The sequence below is a fragment of the Dama dama genome, chromosome 18 (assembly GCF_033118175.1).
Source record: "Dama dama isolate Ldn47 chromosome 18, ASM3311817v1, whole genome shotgun sequence".
Classification (NCBI taxonomy): Eukaryota; Metazoa; Chordata; class Mammalia; order Artiodactyla; family Cervidae; genus Dama; species Dama dama.
Window position 1 is genome coordinate 17,005,678 of NC_083698.1, and position 19,788 is coordinate 17,025,465.

The following is a 19,788-nucleotide window of genomic DNA, read 5'->3' on the forward strand; positions in this document are numbered from 1 at the left end:
CTTACCAAACGTGCTCTTTTCACCTCCTGTGAATTGTCTTCCTTCCTTTTGAAGATGTCCTAGACCCCTACCTTCTTCTCCTTGGTTGTATATACCTCATTTTTGCCTGTCTTTGAAATCTCTCATGTTCATATGCCTTGCATGTACATATTTTTCTTATGTCACTTTAATTGTTCAGCCAAAATAACCATGATCAGAAGGAGGACTATTTCCCCTCCAGATCATAATTTAAATCTCAACAAGTTACTTTGTGGATGGTGACAAACTGATTCTGAAATCTATATCAAGAGACAAAATATCCACAATAGCCAATGCAATATTTAAGAAAAAGAACAAAGTTGAAGGAATGATGTTATTTGACTGACATTACTTAAAGGCTTACTGTAAAGCTATGGTAATCAAGAAAGCATGGTAGTGGTGAAAAAACAGATCAATGGAACAGAATAGAGAACTGAAAAACAGACCATTGTAAATATAGTCAATTGGTCTTTGACAAAGGGCAATGAAATGGAGCAAAGATAGTGTCCTCAACAAATGGTATTGAAACAATGAACCATCCATCCTCACACAAAAGTATGAATTCAGATACAGATTTTGCACTCTTCACAAAAATTTGCTCAAAATGAATCATAGACCTATACATAAAATGCAAAACTATCAAACTCTTAGAAGATAACACAGGAAAAATTCTAGATAACCTTGGATATTGCAATGACTTTTTAGACATAACTCCAAAGGTATGATTCATGAAAGAAACAATGGGTAAACTAAACTTCATTTAAAACTAACAAATTCTGCATATGAGAGACAATGCCAAGAGAATGAGAATATAAGCCACAGATGGGAAGAACATATTTTCAAACACATATTTGATAATAAACTGTTATCCAAAATATACAAAGAACTTTTAAAATTTAGCAATAAGATAACAAATAGCTTGACTAAAAAAATGAACCAAAGACCTCAATAGACACTTTACCAAAATTAACTCAAAATGGACTGAAGACTTAATCATAAAATCTAAAATCATAGTATTCCTATAAGAAAACATGAGGAAAATATCCCTTTACTTCAGTGTGAGCAATGATTTTTTTGGGGGGGTTATGACTTGAAAAGCACAAATAGCAAAAGCAAAATCAACAAGAAGACTAACTCAAAATATAAGACATATAAAGAATCAATCAACAAAAGGAAAATGCAGCTATGGAATGGGAGAAGATATTTGCAAGCTATGTATTTAATAACTAGGGTAATTTCTTTGTTGCTTGTTTGGTAGAATTCACCAGTGAACTCATTTGGGCCTGGTGCTCTTTTTTTGTAGTATTGTTGGTTATCCACTCAACATATTTAATATATAAAAGCCATTCAGGATTTTTATTTCTCCTTGGGTGGGTTTTAGTAATTTATGTCTTCCAGAGAATTTGTCCATTTCATCTAAATTATCAAAATATTTGACATAGAAGTATACATGGCATTTCTTTTATCATTCACTGCTCTTATCTTTCATTTCTGACATTGATAATTTGTGACTTCTCTTTGTTTTTTCTTGCTTAGTCTAGCTAGAGATTTATTGATTATATTGATTTTTAAATAAATTATCTTTTGGCTTCTTTGATATATCTTTGTTTCCTGTGTTGAAATTTCATTGATTTCTGCTCTAATTTTCATTATTTCTCTTTTGCTCAATTTTTCTTCCTCCTAAGAACTTCCTTTTAAAGAAAGAAGACACTGAGGTAAACATATTAGTTATTTAACACAATAAATTGTGACAGAGACGATTAAAAAAGAAAAAAGAGAGAGAGAGAAACCACATGAGCAATATCTTTAGTGAAGCTGGGAGTCAAACACATCCTCAAGCTTCTCACTTTTCATCCATTAATGTTAATTATACTATTAAGGGTGCCAATAATAAACCTTCAAATTCCTGTCATAAACTTTAATTACTCACTGGAAATTATTCTTTTAATGAATATCTTGATTGCATTTGCCAATCAAGGAGTTCATTAAAAGAATAATAGTCTTTGTTAAGTTTTGTTTTCAAAGTTATATCACATTTATGTGGAGAATTAGAAAATATTTGTTCTGTTTCAGTGTTCAGGAGAAGTTTATGTATTATTGAAATTATCCTTTTTGTAAAAGTGGTGGAAATGATCAGTGAGTCAGCACAAGCCTGATGCTCTTTCAAGGAGCAGATATTTGAAATGTTCTTTACTTATCCTATGATATTGGTCTGTTTTTATTTTCAATTATTCTCACATTGGTATCGATAAATTATAATTTTAAATATATGCCTACAAGGACACTGAAGTTGGCTGCTTATTACTAACTTATATGCATAACCTTTATAGAGGGATCATGTGAAAATGAAGCTTAACAAATATCTGAAGGTTGAATGTTTTAACAGAGGGATTGTTTAGTAGTTTATGAAGTGATTCCTATCTCCTGTAGCGAAAGAGGAGAACACAGTTTAGGAGAAGGCTCATGCATGCTAAGTCTCTTCAGTCATATCCAACTCTTTGTGACTCCATGGACTGTAGCCTGTCAGGCTCATCTGGCCATGGTATTCTCTAGGCAAGAATACTGGAGTGGGTTGCCATGCTCTCCTCCGGGGGATCTTCCCCCACCCAGGGATCGATCGGTGCCTCCTGCATCTCCTGTACTGCAGGTGGACTCTTTCCTTCTGAGCCAAGGGAAGCCCCATAGGAGAAGGCTCAGGGTTTGCCAATTTGGATTGCAGAAGTCCAAAGGTCTTGGTAGTAAAGAACCCACCTGCTAATACAGGAGATGTAAAAGACCCAGCCAATCCCTGAGTTGGGAAGATCCCCTGGAGGAGAACAAGGCAGCCCACTTCAGGATTCTTGCCTGGAGAATCCCATGGACAGAGGAGCCTGGTGGGCTACAGTACATGGGGTCACAAAGAGTCAGACACAACTACAGTGACTTAGCATGCACGTGCAGAGGTATTAATACATGGTGAATACTTAGGCAATGATGATAATTACATAAAAATGTCTCATATAGTTATTAGATTTTCACACAAAGATAAGTGTTTTGTGCATACTCAACAGATAAGTTTATTAACTGTTATGGCATAAGGAATATTTATTATTCATTAAGTGGGAGTGGATCATCATAAAAGTCTTTATCCTTGTCATTTCCACACTGAATAAGTTGAGGAGGTGGAGCAAAAGGAAGGATTGATCTTTTGGTCTCAGGGATGGCAGAGGAGGAAGATGAGGAAGAGGTGGAAAGGGATATAGGAGTTAGGAACAAACTCAGTGTAACTTTATGGAAATACGTTCTAACTTCTGACTTTCTTGCTTTCTCATTTCTCTAAAAATATTTCTATACAATGCCAATCTTTCCACCATTTGTTCTAATTTCAGTGCCATATCATAAAATAGAGTCTATGTCATTAAAAAAAAAAAAAAGTAAAAAGCAATCTTAAGTAATTGGGACCCTTTTGCCAGATTATGTAATGATAATTTGTTTTCTGACACTTCTAAGGTGTCTTCCTCATCAGTCGGCATTTGTTCAGAAGCACTCATCTCCATCAAGTTGTCTTCTGTTAATGTCTCTAATGTATTACTTTTTAGCTCTTGAATTTCTCCAAGATCAATATCTTGATATTCACTTTCACGTTTTTGCCACATTTATCATATTTTTCATGATTTTCTTGACTGAATCTATTATCAATTTTGTGAAGGCATGAACAATATCTGGGCACAGTTTTATCCAGCAGGAACTTACTGTTTCAGGGTTGATGACTTTCACTGCCTTTTCTGTAACAATGCTGGCATCTTTGATGGCATAGTCCTTTCATACTTTGATGATGTCTGTCAGAGTTCTCTTCCGTAGTGTTGATAATTCTTCCCATCAAGTACCAACTATCATGAGCCTTAAAGAAACTTATGATTTCCTGATCTAGGGGCAAACTTAGAAGCAAGTGTGCGGGCAACTAGACCACTTTGACACTTTTGATGTTGAAACCATGGAGTTCTGTGTGGTCAGGGACATCATCCAATATTAAAAGAATTTTTAAAGTCAGCTTCCTGCTGTCATAGTACTTCCTGACTTTAAGGACAAAGCACTGATGGAACTAATTCAGGAAAAGGGTTCTCATTGTCTAGGTCTTGTACATCCAAAGGACTGGCAGTTGGTATTTATCTTTTTCCTTCCAGGCTCAGGCGGTAGCAGTCTAGAGGTAAGGGCAGTCCTGATCATAAACTCAACTGCACTTACACAGAACAGTAGAATTAGCTTATCCCTTCCTGGCCTAAATCCTTGTGCTTGCTTCTCCTCTTTACTAATAAATGTCCTTTGTGGACTTTTCCCTCCCAGAATAGGGTATTTTGTTTGCATCTAAAAGCAGTTTAGGCAGATATCCTTTTTCCTCAGTTATTTTCTGGCATTGGGGAACTCATCAGCAGTTTCTTGGTCCGCGGAAGCAGCTTCTTCTGTTATCTTGACTTTTTTTTTTAAGTCAAACCTCTTTCAAAATTTATCAAACAATCCTTTGCTGGCATTAAATTCTGCAGCTTTAGATCTTTCACCTTCCTTTTGCTTTAAGTTGTCATATGATGACATTACTTTTTCTCAAATCATATTAAAGCCCATAGGTATGATTTCCTTACAACAATCCTGTACCCACATAAAAGATGCATTTTCAACATGAGACAAAAAATGTACTTCACAAAATGTGCAAAGTTTTCACCCCTGTTGACAAAACTGCAGCAACAGCTTCACAAATTTCTTTTCTTTTTTTTTTTCTTAACAGTTGGTCCTTATGTTGGAATCATTTATCTTGGAATGGTGGGCAAGCACAGCTGTAGATCTCAACCTATGGCATATAACAAGCAATTCAACTTTTCTTATGTCTTAGCTATCTTTGCTTGGGAGCACTTCCAATAACACTAGTGTCATGTCCTATGAGTGCCACAGCAGTGTTGCTCGAGGTTGACAGTATTGCATTAAATGCGATGAAAATATACATGAGAAATGAGAGAGATTGCTTTTTACTGTTGATACACAATTTACTGGGGAGACAAACTGCTCACAAGGTGATGATTAGTGTAGTCACAGACATTTTAAGCAGACACTCGCAACACTTGGTCTCACCAGGTTAGAAACAGGAGGCGGCTATGAAATTACTGCAGTAGTATAGTATGTGGAGAAGGGCATGGCACTCCACTCTATTATTCTCCATGGCTGCCTGGAAAATCCCAAGGATGGAGGAGTCTGATGGACTATGGTCCATATGGCTGCGCAGAGTCAGACATGACTGAAGTGACTTAGCATACCACACACACACAGTATGTACTACAGATAAGTTTATGCAATTAATATCTAATACTGCATTTGCTTACATTATTCTTGACTATGTATGAAACACATTTAGTCTGTAGGTGTTTAGATGCTCAAGTTTTAATAAATTCTAACTTTTTATAACAAATTTATATCTATGTGATGGTAGCAAATTACAAAATAGACTACAATCAACATATATTGTATCTATTCATGACATACCTAAATTTTCTTAATTATTTTGATATTTCTAGTCTGTGTGGTTCATCTGCAGGTTTTTTCAATTTGCCACAAATCTCCAAATCTAATATATTTACTGAGAAAGTCCACATATAGATGGATTCACACAGTTCAAACCCATATTGTTTGAGGGTCAAATATATTTAGAGAGCTCTTGGACATGAGGTCTGAACTGATATTCCTATGTATTGAACCAAAGCAATTTGCCATGTTTTCCTGTCCTTCCATAGATACAGTGGAGGTTTGCAGAGGTCAGGTGATGAAAAGAATTCTGGATAAACTATAGTTTATAGTAGGACTAGTAGGTCTACTGACCAATCAGGAGGTCATTTTCCTGGTGCCCAAGTGAACAACCAGGCAGTTGGTACAATTTTGGCATGTGTGATAAAAGATATCATAGCAAGGAAGTACTAGTAGAAGCCTCTGCAGTTACCCCCCCTCACTCCTCAACTGCACTTTGGAAAAGACAGAGAATCAAAAACAAAGTCATATCTGAGAGACAATGACAGCAATTGGAGCCACATATAGAAATTTAAAGGATGCAAACATGGAGGCCACATCATATCTCCTTTTAATTTGCCAATATGGTTGCTGCAAGAACTGGACAAAAGCTGGAGAATGAATGTAGACAATGGCAAGCTTAACCAAATATCAGTGCTGACTTTAACTGTGTTGTCAGATGTAGTTATTTTGCTAGAACAGTTTCATAAGGTCTGTGATAACTTGATAAGTTGCCACTGCTTTGATGAATGAATTTTTTTTTCTCTTTTGATCAGAAAAGAGGATCAGAAATAGTTTGTATTGACATGAAAATGGTAATATTTATTTACATCCTTACCCATGGATCTGTTAGTTTGTTGGGCTTCCCTCGTGGCTCAGTGGTAAAGAATCTGCCTGCCATTACAGGCAACACAGGTTCGATCCTTGAGTCGGGAAGATCCCCTGGAGTAGGAAACGGCAACATACTCCAGTATTCTTGCCTGGAAATTCCATGGACAAAGAAGTCTGAAAGGCTACAGTTTATGGGGTCACAAGAGAGTAAGGCATGACTTACTGACTACAAAACAGCAACAACTATTAGCTTATTACTCTTATAATCCAAAGCTTCTGGACCATCTGGACATCCACAGACACATTGATCCATTGCACTGATGACATCATGCTCTTTGGATAGAGTGAGCAGAACCTGGCTAGTATATTAGAGGTCTCAATAAGATATATGTGTTCCAGAGGATTAGAGAGATTTCCTACAAAGATTTAGGAACTTGACACTTGATTGAACTGAAGAGTCCAGGGATCAGGGGTGTAACAGGATATCTGTCCCAAAGTAAAATACAAATAATAGTAAGGGATTTGGTTCAGATCATAACTGAATGATCTAGTGGTTTTCCCTACTTTCTTCAATTTAAGTCTGGATTTGGCAATAAGGAGTTCATGATCTGAGCCACAGTCAGCTTCTGGTCTTGTTTTGTATAGAGCTGTATAGAGCTTCTCCACCTTTGACTGCAAAGTATATAATTAACCTGATTTTGGTATTGGCCATCTAGTGATGTCCATGTGTAGAGTCCTCTCTTGTGTTGTTGGAAGAGGGTGTTTGCTATGACTAGTGCGTTCTCTTGGCAAAACTCTATTAGCCTTTGCCCTGCTTCATTCTCTACTCCAAGGCCAAGTTTGTCTGTTACTCCAGGTGTTTCTTGACTTCCTACTTTTGCTTTCCAGTCCCCTATAATGAAAAGGACATCTTTTGGGGGTGTTAGTTCTAAAAGGTTTTGTAGGTCTTCATAGAATCGCTCAACTTCAACTCCTTAGGCATTACTGGTTGGGGCATAGACTTGGATTACTGTGATATTGAATGGTTTGCCTTGGAAATGAACAGGGATCATTCTGTCATTTTTGACATTGCATCCAAGTACTGCATTTAGGATTCTCTTGTTGACTATGATGGCTAATTCACTTCTTCTAAGGGATTCTTGCTGACAGTAGTAGACATAATGGTAATCTGAGTTAAATTCACCCATTCCAGTCCATTTTAGTTCACTGATTCCTAAAATGTCGACGTTCACTCTTGCCATCTCCCATTTGACCACTTTCAATTTTCCTTGATTCATGGACCTAATATTCAAGGTTCCTAAGCAATATTGCTCTCTACAACATTGGAAATTGCTTCTATCACCAGTCACATCCACAACTGGGTGTTATTTTTGCTTTGGCTCCATCTCTTCATTCTTTCTGGAGTTATTTCTCCACTGATCCCCAGGAGCATATTGGGCACCTACCGATCGGGGGAGTTAATCTTTCAGTGTCCTATCCTTTTACCTTTTCATACTGTTCATGGGGTTCTCAAGGTAAGAATACTAAAGTGGTTTGCCATTCCATTCTTCAGTGGACAACGTTTTGTCAGAACTCTCCACCATGAGCCATCCATCTTGAGTGGACCCACACGGCATGGCCTAATTTCATTAAATTAGACAAGGCTGTGGTCCATGTGATCAGACTGGTTAGTTTTCTGTGATTGTGGCTTCAGTCTGTCTACCCTCTGATGCCCTGTCTCAGTGCCTACCTTCTTGCTGGGGTTTCTCTTACTTTGGACGTGGGGTATCTCCTCTCGCCTGCTCGCTCACAGCTCCAGTGCCAGTAAAACTAGAATTTATAGACAGAGTGCCTGATGAACTGTGGAAGGAGGTTCGTGACATTGTATAGGAGACAGGGATTAAGACCATCCCCAAGAAAAAGAAATTCAAAAAAGCAAAATGGCTGTCTAAGGAGGCCTTAAAAATAGCTGTAAAAAGAAGAGAAGTGAAAAGCAAAGGAGAAAAGGAAAGACATATCCATTTGAACGCAGAGTCCAAAGAATAGCAAGGAGAGATAAGAAAGCCTTCCTCAGTGATCAATGCAAAGAAATAGAGAAAAAACAATAGAATAGAAAAGACTAAAGAGCTCTTCAAGAAAATTAGAGCTACCAAGGGAATATTTCATGCAAAGATGGGCTCAATAAAGGACAGAAATGGTATGGACCTAACAGAAGCAGAAAATATTAAGAAGAGGTGGCAAGAATACACAGAACTGTACAAAAAAGATTTCTTTTTCTCCTTTTCTAAAACCATCTTTAGTTCATTTTAGTTCAGTTCAATTCAGTTCAGTTGGTCAGTCAGGTCTGACTCTTTGTGACCTCATGGACTGCAGCAGGCCAGACTTTTCTGTCCTTCACCAACTCCCTGGGCTTTCTCAAACTCATGTCCTTTGAATCAGTGATGCCATCCAACCATCTCATCCTTTGTTATCCCCTTCTCCTCCTAAAAGGTCGGTGTTCACTCTTGCCATCTCCTGTTTGACCACTTCCAGTCACTTTGATTCATGGACCTAATGTTTCAGGTTTTGATGCAATATTGTTCTTTACAATATCGGGCTTTACTTTCACCACCAGTGAAGTGAAGTAAAGTCACTCAGTTGTGTCCGACTCTTTGCAACCCCATGGACTGTAGCCTACCAGGCTCCTTCCATGGAATTTTCCAGGCAAGAGTACTGGAGTGGGTTGCCATTTCCTTCTCCAGAGAATCTTCCCCACCCAGGGATCGAACTCGGGTCTCCCACATTTTAGGCAGACGCTTAACTGTCTGAGCCACCAGGGAAGTCTAAGTATCATTTCTGCTTTGGCTGCGCCTCTCTTTTTCTGGAGCTATTTCGCTGTTCTTCTCCAGTAATATATTGGGTAAGTACAGACCTAGGAATTCATATTTTAGTGTCATATCTTTTTGCCTTTTCATAACATAATTACATAATAGATAAACCTGAAACTCAAGTGATCTGTTTGAGTGGCTCATGGTAGTTGCCTGACCAGTTGTAACTCTTAATGGACATGTGCTGCAACTTGCCTGAAAAGCCATAATTACCTTGTGTTCACATTCATGATGAATGAAGATTTGGATTACACCACCTGGCAAACCTCCATTATCTGCCAAAGTGATAGTAGAGATTGAGGAGTAGATTGAAGAGAAGGAAGAATTGGAATACCATTTGCAAACATGAGACCAGTTGCAGTGATGAAGGCTGCAGTTCAGTCCATTTATGTCCTTTAAGATTCTTCTCAGAAAGAAATGTACTTGAAAACCATCAAGAAGTCGTTCCCCAAATATAGAGAGCAATGGACATGTGTGAAGCAAAGGATGGACCAGGCTGGCCATGGAGATACACTGCTCAGAGCTTGTTCAAGAGAGTTGTATAGTTTTATGACAGCCCTGTATACAACAGGGTGTATAGTTTTATGACAGCCTTTAGCTCCATCTTCTGCCACAGTATTCATAATGAAGCTACACTGCCACCACCCCACCAGCTGCCTATAACCAATGGCTAATCATAGTAGTCCCTGGAGAAGGAAATGACAACCCACTCCAGTATTTTTGCCTGGTAAATCCCATGGACAGAGGAGCCTGGCAGGCTATGGTTCATGGGATCACAAAGAGTCAGACATGATTGAGCAACTGAATCAGCATAGTAGGGGGTTTTAGAGCTGATTCATTCCTATCTGACGTGGAACTCCTCCCTGGATATTCCTCACCAGTCTGGTTGACTTTTTCAGAACTGTACTGTTCATCCAAGACTTCATAACTCATCTTTCCTTCTTTCACATGCTCTGTACCTACATCATGCTATAAAGGCAGTCCCTGCCTCTTGTTCCTCCTTTATCTTTCACATGTGCTCTCCCAATTTTTTATCCCTTGTCTTGGAATCTTACCTAATGTCTTGGAGTCTGCTTCCTGCAGAGCTTGAATTGATAGAACTACAAGATATTCTTATCCAGGAAATACATAAAAGCAGGCAAAGTAAAGGGGAAACTGGTGTTTTAAAGAGCTAAAGTACAGAGCATAATAAAGTAACTACCTTGCTTACTCTTCTTTTCCCAGAATAGTGACTGGCATTCTTAGAAAATAAAAAGATGAGTGTTACATCAGGCAGAATATTATTTATAAGTATCATTGTGTAATTGTACACAATACAGATATTATATAACCATAATAAACTCTTCAAATTAAATATAAATGGATACATACTCAGTATATTCAAGTTAAATACAAACATTAAGAGAATGTAATTGAAAAATATACCACTGATCACAAAATTTAAAAAATGGTGAACTCCTGAAATGACAGGTAAATATTAAAGAAATTTAAAATGTACACCACCTCTGTGAAGGATAATGAAAAATTTATACACTGATGTATGGGGTTAAAAGTACTCCCCCAAAATACATGTCTACCTTGAGCCCCAGAATGTGACCTTACTTTGGAAATCAGAAATTTAGTTAGTTACTATTTGTTAGATGTAGTTAGCTAAGGTGAGGTCATGATGAATTAAGATAGTATGTGAATTCAAAGATTGGTGTCCTTTTAAGGTCATATGAGGACATACAAAGGAGAAAAATTCCCTTTGATGGCAGAGGTAAAGATTGGAATAATGTGGCTATAAGACAAGGAATGCCAAGGTCAACCTGGAGCCAACACAATTTGAAAGCAGAAAGGAAGATTTCTTCTCTAGAGCCTTTAGAGGGAACATAAGCCTACTGACACATTAGTTTTGAACTTCAAGCATCCAGAAGTGTAAAAGAATAAATATTTATTGCTTTAAGCCTCCCTAGTCTGTAACTATTTGTTCTGGCAACCCTTGGAAACTAACACAATTGAAAATATAGAAAATATTTTACAATATCCAACAGTTCATATTTCTTAAAATAGATATGGATATGTCAGTGTTACACAAATAAGTAGACTCTTTAGATCACATGAATTTTGATTATGAAATGTTTGAGAAAAAGACATCCAAATCTAGAGTTTAAAACAATTACTATCAATGTATTCTTGTCTTACCATGTCATTAATGCTTGGCTTTGAATATACTTCATTAGTCATGGTCATAGAACAAATGCTCACTGGCTGACATATGTTGGTTCTGAGTCTCCCCAAATATTATAGACTCTAAATCTGATCACAAAATATTTTGATTGATAGAATTACTTTAATTCTAAAAGCTTTAGAGAAGGAAAAAAGAATAATAACTGCTCCAAAGGGAGCAACAATTATTACTACTATTAAAGAATTTCTTAAGTATTTTTTCTTAACTCAATCAGTATAATATCAAACCTTATCAAAAACTGAGAAAAGTGAAGCTGACTAAGTCAGAGGGGAGTCGCTGAAATGTTCTTAATCATGCTTATATTCACATCAAGCTATAAGCATTGTGTCTCTTCAGTAGAATTCTAGCTTTTTCGCTGCTTCCAGTGGGTTAAAAAAAAAAAAAAAAAAAAAACTATGCATGATATTGGGTTATTTACATACATTCCAAATATAGAAGACCTTCAACTTTAATATTTATCCCTCCATATAATTCTTTCCTCAGCTCTGAACATACACAGCTGTCTTCAAGACCAGAAATAACATGACTGAGCTTTGTTCTTAACTCATTGTCAAAATGGAGCAAAGTTAGTAAACACATTTGTATAGTGCTTCATGCTAAATAATTTGATCCTTTCTTTAAAGTCTGTTCTTAATTCTGCTTTCATTCCTCATGTCATCATGGTTATCATCATCATTGTCATCATCACCCTCATTTAGTATCTCTTACTTGATCAAATTGAGCTAGGCAATAAAGATATATAGTGATCCCAGATTCTACATTTGCTTGGGCAAAGCAAAATGGAAAGTTGCAATCTCATATGATATGTAATAGATATTACATGGTCTTACAGTGTGCTAAAAGAATACAGAACAATGGCACTTAACTTATATTTGGAGGTTCATCACTTTATCATGATAATCCGTAGTCATTGTTCTAATCTCCATTTATTTCAGTTCAGTTCAGTCGCTCACTTGTGTCTAACTCTTTGCAACCCCATGCACTGCAGCATGCCAGGCCTCCCTGTACATCAATAACTCCCAGACTTTACTCAAACTTATGTCCATTGAGTCAGTGATGTCATACAATCATCTCATCCTCTGCCGTCCCGTTCTCCTCCTGGCTTCAATCCTTCCCAGCATCAGGGTCTTTCCAAATGAGTCAGCAATTCACATCAGGTGGCCAAAGTATTGGAGTTTCAGCTTCAACTTCAGTCCTTCCAATGAATATTCAGGACTGATTTCCTTTACAATGGACAGGTTGGATCTCCTTGCAGTCCAAAGAACTCTCAAGTGTTTTCTCCAAAATCACAGTTCAAATGTATCAATTCTTCAGTGCTCAGCTTTCTTTATAGTCCAACTCTCACATCCATACATGACGACTAGAAAAACCATAGCCTTGACTAGACAGACCTTTGTTGGCAAAGTAATGTCTCTGCTTTTTAATATGCTATCTAGGTTGGTCATAACTTTCCTTCCAAGAAGTAAGTGTCTTTTAATTTCACGGCTGCAGTCACCATCTGCAGTGATTTTGGAGCCCCCCAAAACAAAGTCTGTCACTGTTTCCCCATCTATTTGCCATGAAGTGATGGGGACTGGATGCTATGATCTTAGTTTTCTGAATGTTGAGCTTTAAGCCAACTTTTTCAGTCTCCTCTTTCACTTTCATCAAGCGGCTCTTTAGTTCTTAATCACTTTCTGCCATAAGGATGGTGTCATCTTCATATATGAGCTTATTGATATTTCTCCCAGCAATCTAGATTCTAGCTTGTGCTTCATCCATCCAACATTTCTCATGATGTACTCTGCATATAAGTTAAATAAGCAGGGTGACAGTATACAGCCTTAATGTACTACTTTTCCTATTTGGAACCAGTCTGTTGTTCCATGTCCAGTTCTAACTATTGCTTCCTGACCTGCATACAGATTTCTCAAGAGGCAGGTCAAGTGTTCTGGTACTCCCATCTCTTTCAGAATTTTCCGCTGTTTATCGTGATCCACACAGTCAAAGGCTTTGGCATAGTCAATAAAGCAGAAATAGATGTTTTTCTGGAACTCTCTTGCTTTTTTGATGATCCAGCAGATGTTGGCAATTTGATCTCTGGTTCTTCTTCCTTTTCTAAAACCAGCTTGAACATCTGGAAGTTTGTGGTTCATATATCGTTGAAGCCTGGCTTGGAGAATTTTGAGCATTACTTTTCTAGTGTGTGAGATGAGTGCAACTGTGTGGTAGTTTGAACATTCTTTGGCATTGCTTTTCTTTGGGATTAGAATGAAAACTGCCCTTTTCTAGTCCTGTGGCCACTGCTGAGTCTTCCTAATTTGTTGGCATATTGAGTGCAGCACTTTCACAGCATCATCTTTCAGGATTTGAAATAGCTCCACTGGAATTCCATCACATCCACTAGCTTTGTTCATAGTGATGCTTCCTAAGGCCCTCTTGACCTCACATTCCAGGATGTCTGCCTCTAGCTGAGTGATCAAACCATCGTGATTATCTGGGTCGTGAAGATATTTTTTGTACAGTTCTGTGTATTCTTGCCACTTCTTCTTAATATCTTCTGCTTCTGTTGAGTCCATACCATTTCTGTCCTTTATTGAGCCCATCTTTGCATGAAATTTTCCCTTGGTATCTCTAATTTTCTTGAATAGATCTCTAGTCTTTTCTATTCTATTGTTTTTCCTTGCTATTCTTTGGAACTCTGCATTCAAATCTGTTTAATTAGTCTTCTGTTAAGAAGTCATACTAGGACTAAGGTAAGGGAGGGCACAGTGCTTTGAATAACTAGACAAAGTTGAATATAAGTGCATAAAAGTAAAGAATAAAATCTGGTGTAACTCAGGTATAGATTTCAAAGCTGGAAGTTGTAATAAATGAGATAGGAAATACATTATGGTACTATATCATGCATGCTTTTGTTAACTTTGTTATGATGTGTAGATTTCCTTCCCAAAGCTAAGCTGAGCTTCTTCAAGTTTCTTAGATTATCTTTGGTCTTTCCTGCATCTAGGCTGTAAACATATTCCTATTTTTGCCTTCACAACTCTAAGGCTTCTTAGGTCTCAGGTTTTATATTATTTCCTCAGGGAAACTGTTGTGCTTTGCAAAATTAAAAAATGACCCACAGTGACCTGCCCTCTAAATACCATTCTGTGAGTGTGTTTAAGAACTATAGATATGATGAGATAAAATTCATACAAAGGGAAATTATCCTGGGTGGTCTTGACTTTGCTAGATAAACCCTTAAAAGAATGTGAAGTATCGGAGAAGTTCCTCTGCTAGTCCTGGAAAGAATCCATCATATTGGGAATTGCCTTTGCAAAGAGCCACAGGAGACCTCAGTCCTACAACCACAGGAACTGAATTCTGTCAGTAATTTGACTAAGCTTGGAAAAGAACTCTGAGTTTTAAATGAGACTGCAGAGACAGTCAGCATGTTGATTTCAGTCTTATAAGATCCTCAGCAGAGAAACGAATTAACCTGCATCTGAACTTCTGATAAATGGAAACTGAGAAAATAAACTCATGTTGCTTCCAGCTACTGTTTGTGGTAATTCTTTTGAAGCAATCAGAAAGTAATAGACTTCTAAAATTCTTACCCTAGGAATTTCGCTGATATGATACCATAGTACTCAGTTCTTTCTGTTTTGTTCACCCTTGCACCAGCTGTTGTACCTGGCATGTAGTGTACCTTCAAAAAATATTTATTAACTCAGTGAGACATGGGGGGCGTGATTGAAAGGTTTGAAGTATTGGAATGAAATGGTAAATACCCCAAATATTAACTATAATTACAAGCAATTTTGTACATGGTCTGTTTCCAAGTAATTTGTGAGCTATATTTTTCACCATTGGCAGGCCACATACGCATTCTCTATCTATTTACCTCACACTTGTGTTTCTGTCTATATGTTATTTCTCTGATGATAAATCATTTTCTCTCATTCTATTCTCACTTGTCTAGTTTCCCGCATTTTCTTGTGTTAACCAGAAAAGCACACACTTCTGAATCCTGCTCATGCTCCATTTTCCCAATATGTCATATAATCAGTGAAGCCTTCCTCATTAGCTGTGCTTTCCATAAACATCATCTTTGGTCTTCAGATGACAGATTTGTGAGATATGTGCTTAGTTTTCTTGAATTATGGAATGATTCACATCAATACCTAGTTCTGCATTTTGGCTGAGGGAGCTATCACTGGCTTGTGGCTTTCAGGTCTAGAATTGTCCTCTCAATAACCACAAGCATCAATTTTGGAAGTCATGTGATAACTAAAGAAGAAAAAAGCGAATAATTGCAATGTGTTCATCAGGTTAGATTCTGATACACTGCCACTCTGTTATGTGGTTTTCTTAGACTAAACACAAATTTTTGTTGTTTTCATAATAATACCTTTTTTAAATTTTTTAACATAGACAGTGTACATTTAAACTTTGAATACTTGTATATTAGCATAAATAACATTCTAAGAATTGGTTCCCCTCTCAAAATATCATTTTAAATTGTCACTGTCTTCTCACCCTCTCAATGGTTGACATACAATGGAAAACATGATTTACTTCATTTTGCTGTACTTGATTCCATTTTACTCTCTTTTACACTAGTCATTTCCCATTTTCTTCCTTTTGCAATATCCCAAATATGACTGCAAAAATCGTGACATTGCAAGAAACCCCTTAGATGAGGACTATTACTGGTCTGTAATTTCCTAAGAAGTGGTGGTCATGAGGCCTTTTAAACATACTACTTGAACATACGTGCAAGGGAGCATGTGTCATTAGTGAACAGATCTCTCAGAGAGCCACTGAAGTGGCTAAACATATTTATTTCTCTGTGTTTCCAGAGGAGTTATTGGATCCAGGAATCTTTAAATGAAAAATCTTTCTTCTTCCCAATCCATGTGTCTCACGCTGTCTCTCTTACTATCTCACTCATCAATACATATGTAAACATAGAAGCTTCAAGGTATGAGGAACAAATATAGAGCTGTTTATGAATTATTGGCACTGAAATTTCTGTTGTTGGTCCTTTCTAAGAAGGAAGGAAGTGTGGGACAGAAGAAATTGAGACAATATGCTGACTCTGGGGAGAAAAGTACCCTCCATTGTAAGGGGTCACACTTGACAAGGTTCAGGTTAAGTAGGCAAATGGTCAAACTGTTTAGAAATCTGCACAGAGTAATTGTTACATTAAAAGAACACAGTTCAACAAAAGTATAATAAAACATCTCTTCTATGTCCTAGCTTGATAAATTCTTCAGGATCTTTGCTCCTAATAAAACAATTGTCATAGAAAATAATTCACTGAGCTAAAAATACATTGATCTTAATATAAATACTTGTAGAACACTTACATATATGCATAAAAAATACAGAAGATAAGTGATATATCACAACAATAAGTATGAATATGAGGTATGCACATTACTCAAGCTTATTTTTTTCTATTTAAAATATTGGATAGCTACAATTTGATATGATTGCATAAATAAATAAGATGTGCAAATACAAATGAGATAAATTAAAGGAATGATTTCAGACTTTCAAAAAGAAACAGCTAATCTCTCTAGGATTGTAAACATTTTCTAGCTCACAGCAATTACAGTCAAAGTTAATAAAACAATTTTGATTTGCACTAAAGATCAGTTACCTAATTTATAAGCACAGCAGAATTCTACATCTGCATTTTACATCAGCCATGAGAAGCCAGGATCAAAATGTTGGGTAAATGTTCTTCACGTGTTGTGTGACCAAGGGGGAGCTAGTGAACAAGATGGGTGTTGTGTTCCTTGTGTAACTTTAACACATCACTGATAAGTGTGTAGTTAAAACTTTGTAATGCTTTCCTTTGAAAATAAATTTACATCTTTTAATTTCTAAGAAGTAATAGGCAAATTGGCTGGAATTCATAAAGTCCATTTTGTCCAGAGAATGCTGGTTCAAGTCTGGTGACTACACTTTCATTTTTGTTCATACTTTACCAGTTGATGCAAAATTGAAATAACTTTGAAGTTAATGGGATTAGATAGGCTCAAAGTTTCCAAGGAAACAAAGTAAAAGGAAATTCCTAGTATTCAACAACACAGTTAAAAAAAAAATTTTTTTCGAGAAACTTCTCTCTAAATCAAATGTGTCATGAGGTCCATGAAAATGACATTTTCTATTTCAATTTCTAAGAAAGAAGTTAACATGGAGACAAACCTTATTATTGTTGACTTTTTCAGAGTATTTTGAGACTCAAAGAAAATTATTTTCTCCTTCCTAATCTATAGCTGGAATATTTTGAGGAAATATATTTTAAAAATTGCAAGAAACTCATGAGAATTTATTGAACTTAAACATGAAACAAGAACTTACTAAATTACTTACTCATTATGACCTAAGACTGTATCTATGGCTTTAAAAATACAAGGAAAATAGGACCAAGTGCAGCCCTCAGAAAGGCTTTAGTGCAGTGTGACAAATGACACATACACAGATTTCTAAAACACACATGGTTACATAAAAAAAAGCTACGTGTGAAGTGCTGAGAAGTGTTAAGGTACTTTGTTTTAAAGGATGTGCACAAAAAAAAATAGAGTAGATATTCCATGCAAAGCAAGAATAATCCTATAGAAGTGAGAAATGTAATGCTATGAATAAAAACGTATGTCACTCAGTTTGTCCACAACATGGGATCTATTTGGGCAAGTAAACTGGAAATTGTGGACAGATAAGTATTCAAGAGTTAGATCATAAAAGACTTTGAAAGCTGTGCTAATGTGTTCACTTATTTCCTGAGTTTGTTAGTGAAGTTTTCACATTTTGCTTTATATCTAGGATCATATTAAGGACAGATATGAAGTAATCACAATTCACAGTTGTTAAAAGGCTACTGTCATAGTCAATGAAAAATATTATAAATATTTAAATCAAATGATAGTGAGAGTAGAGAAGGGCAACATTTATTTAGGAAATAAAATTAATCACCAGTCAAAATCTTAACAATAAATTGCATCCATTATAACCGGTGAGAGACTACCAGAATGTAATAGATATGCAACTACTAACACAGGAGAGACTTAATAATAAAACTGGACAATTAAGAAACAAGGGTTTAAGGCTTATGAAAAAGCAGTCAAATATCTAAACCAAAAGTCCTTGCCTGTGACATAGGGATTATAGATGGGGACTTGAGAAACCTATATGCAGGACAGGAAGCAACAATTAGAACTGGACATAAAACAAGATAGGCTCCAAATAGGAAAAGGAGTACGTCAAGGCTTTTTATTGTCACCCTGATTATTTAACTTATACGTAGAGTACATCATGAGAAATGTTGGGCTGGAAGAAGCACAAGCTAGAATCAAGATTGCTGGGAGAAATATCAATAACCTCAGATATGCAGATGACACCACCGTTATGGCAGAAAGTGAAGAGGAACTAAAAAGCCTCTCGATGAAAGTGAAAGAGGAGCATGAAAAAGTTGGCTTAAAGCTCAACATTCAGAAAACTAAGATCACGGCATCTGGTCCCATCACATCATGGGAAATAGATGGGGAAACAGTGGAAACAGTGTCAGACTTTATTTTGGGGGGCTCCCAAATCACTGTAGATGGTGATTGCAGCCTTGAAATTAAAAGATGCTTACTCCTTGGAAGAAAAGTTATGACCAACCTAGATAGCATATTAAAAAAACAGAGACATTACTTTGCCAACAAAGGTCCATCTAGTCAAGGCTCTGGTTTTTCCAGTGGTCATGTATGGATGTGAGAGTTGGACTGTGAAGAAAGCTGAGCACTGAAGAATTGATGCTTTTGAACTGTGGTGTTGGAGAAGACTCTTGAGAGTCCCTTGGACTGCAAGGAGATCCAACCAGTCCATCCTAAAGGAGATCAGTCCTGGGTGTTCCTTGGAAGGACTGATGCTGAAGCTGAAACTCCAGTACTTTGACCACCTCATGCAAAGAGTTGACTCATTGGAAAAGACCCTGATGCTGGGAGGAATTGGGGGCAAGAGGAGAAGGTGGCGACAGAAGATGAGATGGCTGGATGGCATCACTGACTCAATGGACATGAGTTTGAGTAAACTCTGGGAGCTGGTGATGGACAGGGATGCCTGGCGTGCTGCGATTCATGGGGTCGCAAAGAGCCAGACACGACTGAGCAACTGAACTGAACTGAGTGAAAGAACAACATTTTAAAACTGAAATTTAGATATGGGGTTAAAAAAGAAAACCTCTGCATATCAGAATATTAAATACCTAATAAATGTAAGCTGAGAATAAATGTCTCCAAATAAGAGGTTACCATGCTGAAAACATAGGGGGAAAAATACTCATTTTCATTTTCCTTACTACTAAGATGAATGAGCTATTAG